Genomic DNA, 4,603 nt, shown 5'->3' with positions numbered 1-4,603 from the left:
TAGTTCTTTGTGAAAACTCAGTTAGTTTAATATCACTGAGGTCATGGTATGTTTTATGCTGAGACGGTGGGCTCATAATTCCACTTGTGTGGATGCGGTTAACCTCGCAACCATGCAGATGTTGCTCCTTTGGCTGCAGGTACACCTGAGGTAGACGGCGATCCAGTTGCGTTGTATTTGGCATATTACGATTGAAGCCCACAGCGACAGTCGTAATGGGATGGACTATGGTGTCCATTCTTTTGTTATGTTTTGTATATGGCTTGTGGCGTATGTGTCACGCATTATTTTGTATTAATGGTAATATTGTAAAGCCTTAAACAAATAGACTCATGTATGACTCTTTTGTATGCACCACAAGTTATCTATAGATATGCTTTCCGTAATGATCATATTGGTATCATGTTATATTTCGCTGTTAGATGTAACTCTGATTATTAGGTTCATATTATGGAGCATGTGCCATATGTTGGCTGAGGGACATGTAGCCGTGCCACTGTGAGGACTCATTTGTGATGCATGTTTAAAAAAAAAAAAAAATGGGTCGTCACATCTACAGTGGCAATGACAGAACAACCTTGACCACTCCAGGGAACAAATATTACATATGTCAATGGCATTGCGATTACTCGGACCAAAAGCTTATGATCAAAGTCTTGAGGAAGAGGATGCTAGCCGGCACACCCGAATCTTCACCTGCATCATTGCCGCCGTCTGAAGCAAATTAAACCTTATTGGAAACTTTGGTGGAGATGGTGTTCCTTACTAGTTTACATGTGTTGGAAACTAGTTATATACTACACCCTCCCTCATCCTACTATGCTAATGTGGCAGTGTCCATCAGGTTTTTGAGTTTTTTTTTTTTTTAATAAGAGCTGATGGACACTATCAGATTAGCCTAATGAGATGAGATGGAAATGAGTGTATTGAGTAATGTTATACACTACATTTTATGTCACAACTATCTCACAATGCTGATGTGACAGTCATTGTTAAAAAAAAATAAAAAAAATCCAAGAGTTGGTTCGGATTGCCATGTCAACATTGTGATATAATTGTATTATAAAAAGGTAGTTTCTAACATTACTCATAATAATAGAAAAAGTAATAGATTAATATACATAAACGGTCCGAAACCTAGAAGCTTAAGATGGAAATTCTAAACAATTTTCATGAATGGTGTATGATTGGATAGCCTAATTGAATATGAGCAAAGTTTTCCTTTAATGTGTCTAAAATGAATGTAATTTTTCATATTATTTTTAATTCTCGCATGTCAGTTAAATTCTTCCAACTTAATTTGGAAAACTTTATCCCCACCCCATTCAATATTTTGCATAAATAACCCATGCTTGTGCTAGAAGCCTAGAATAAGGATTTTCAGTTTTTTTTTTTTCCTTAAAATACAGGACCTACTTCATCCTTAAATAGGGTGGTGTTTCTCTTAAAATCAGGGGTAATTAATAAAGTCTCTTTTGCTTGTGCATATCCTCTTAAAGTTAGTTGCTCTTGATTATGTCTTCTGTTTTCACAGCGAGCAACATTCTTGCAAATTAATCCATATAGGTGACCATGTAATTTAAAAACAACCTAAGTAATTAGAAAAAAAAAAATTTAAAAACAACCTTAAATTTCAAATTCATGTAGCCAACAATAATAAAGTGCAGAAATTATGTGTAGCATCTTGGGTCATTTTGCTATTAACAACTAACTGATCCTAATTAAAGTCTTACACAATATCCAAACCAATAATGCACTCATCTTTTGCTTGAGTTTGTTAGAATACCAATTAAAGAATTAAATTTATAGAGTTCATTCGACAAACCTATATAGATTTTGTTTTTATTTTTTTTGCTTTTGTTGTTGTTGTTGTTGTTGTTGTTGTTGTTGCTGCTGTGTGACATAATGATAAAATTTCTGCTGTGTGACATAATGATAAAATTTGTTTTGAGTGCTTTGTATTTTGAGTTATTTGTTAATGCATTTGCCTTTTCGCAAAATAAGCCTATAATTTTTATTTTTTTTTTTTTTTATTTTTTTTTAGCTTAACCTTTTGGGATGATTGGTTATATATAATTCAATATGCTATCAAATCAAGAGCTCATTAGTTCAAACCTTGTAATTCATCTTCCATTTCAACTTTAAACTTCTGGGATGTTAGATGTAGAGAAATACAGTGTCCAAATATTAGGAACAACCGATTCTTAAGTAGTGTGATGAGAATGTAAAATGTCGTATTTTTCCCCTCAATATTTAATCTCTTATACTTATTTAATGCCTAAATGTACTCATTATTCTTATATTTTGATTTATGATGCAAATTGAGGCATTAAATGCAAAACAAAGCTAATTGGGCGATTTTGGACAGTTTCGACATCGGTTCGTAATCTGGGCATAACTCTCTCATAAAAGCTCCGATTGAGATGATTCAAGATGCTGTGAAACGCCAAGAAAAAGATATACAATTTTTATGTTTTGCGTTTTGAGAGATACCGAATTAATCAAGGTAGAAATCGGGCTTGAAGTTGACGTTCTGATGTGGATCTGATGCGATTTATTTGCAACAAAAGTCCCCATTGAAATCATCACCTTCCTAGTTATCCTAGCCTTTATTTTATGTTTAATATTTTCCTTAATTAATAGATTTGTGTATTGTTATTTTAGGATAGTATTTACAATATCTTTCTTTAGGAGATTTCCTAGGTTTCTAGCATATGGGATGAAACATGATTAAAAGGGGGGAACCATGACACACAACACACACCTTCTACCTTACATCTTCTATCTTCCATCTTCTCCCCTCTTCTCTAACTTCTTTGAGTCATGGCCCTGCGTGGCTAAACTTTCATAATTGGTCGAAGAAAACGGAAGCCTCGGAATCAATAAAACTGTGAGATCTAATTTGTTTTTATTGTTCGATTTATGCTTTGAGTATCAGATGTTCTTCTATACTTATTTTCATGATTCTCTCGTTTAATTGCTAGGAGTACTACTAGTTTATTATTCGTTGCAATCTATTGCTAGGTTGGATATCAAATCCGTAATTGTTTGATCCCTCCAATCTGTGAAGAAACTAAGATTTAATGATTTGCTGCTTCTCAGTGATTATTAAATCTTAGGAAGAACATCCGACGAAATTAAATGCAACCGCTTGTGCTTGTGTTGTTTCGCTTCATCGATCTCTCTAATTCTTAAGGCTGCTACTAGATTAAACTTATAGCGCCTGTCTTAGGTTGTTTAGTAGTTAGGGTTAATTAGAGCGCTTGTCTTCTAATTAACTACGACTAAGGAGAGATAGGAAAATAGTTCCAACGGTGAATATTCAAGTATGAATTGATATATATTTGCATCGATGATCAATTGTAAAATTCCGACGGTGGAAGTTGACTTAGACCAATATTTTCTTACTTGATTGATATTTTAAATTGTTTCTTTGTTATTTTTCTTAAAATTATTTTCATACTCAAAACCCCCCATCCTTGTTCACGTAGCATAAAATTCGGCTAATTATTCTCCGTGGGATCGACCCTTACTTGCACTACTACATTTATATTTTTAGAAGTAAGGTTTTATTTTTGGGTGCTCACGACAGCACGCCAAATTTTGGCGCCGTTGCCGGGGAGTAATTCTAGTTTATTTTTGTGCTTCTTGTGATCCTTATTTTTTTTTCTTTAAATTTTTTGCTTTTATTGTTTTAATAAAAAAAAAATTGTTTGTTTTATTTATTTTCATTACTCTAGACTTTTTCTAATTTGTTTTAATTGTTTATGACTGTAACTCGATCTTCTAACCAAAGTGATTTTCAGTACGATCCAGAAATAGAAAGAACTTTGTGCAGGTTAAGGAGGAAAGCTCGGAGAAATTCTGAAGAGAACGATTTGGCTCTTGACTTCCTATTTGCTAGCGATTCTGATTTAAAAGAGGAGGAAATCATGGTTGGAAATCGAACTTTGAAAGAGCTTGCTGCTCCGGATTTGAATCAACAACCTTTATGCATAACGTTCCCTACTTTAGATGCTGCTACTACTTTTGAATTAAAATATGGACTAATACATCTCTTGCCTACTTTTCATGGCCTCGTAGGTGAAGATCCTCACAAGCATTTAAAGGTGCTTCATGTGGTATGCACGAGTATGAAACCCACAGGGGTAACTGAGGAGCAAATTAAATTGAGAGCCTTTCCGTTTTCTTTGAAAGATTCGGCTAAGGATTGGCTTTATTATCTACCCTTCGGGAGTATTACCACATGGAACAAGATGAAGAGACTGTTTTTGGAGAAATATTTCCCAGCTTCAAGGGCGTCCAACATTCGAAAAGAAATTTGTGGTGTAAGGCAGCACAACGGAGAGTCCCTGCACGAATACTGGGAACGTTTTAAAAAATTGTGTGCAAGTTGTCCCCATCACCAAATCAATGAGCAATTACTCATCCAATATTTTTATGAGGGACTTCTACCCATTGATAGGAACATGATTGATGCTGCTAGTGGATGAGCTTTGGTGGATAAAACTCCTGAAGCTGCGAGAAACTTGATCGCAAATATGGCGGCCAATTCTCAACAATTTGGCACTAGGGTTGACCTTCCATCTAAGCATGTTAATGA

Source organism: Alnus glutinosa, chromosome 10 (genome assembly GCF_958979055.1).
Source record: "Alnus glutinosa chromosome 10, dhAlnGlut1.1, whole genome shotgun sequence".
NCBI lineage: Eukaryota > Viridiplantae > Streptophyta > Magnoliopsida > Fagales > Betulaceae > Alnus > Alnus glutinosa.
The sequence above is the reverse complement of the archived record's forward strand: the minus strand, read 5'-3'. Positions refer to the sequence as shown.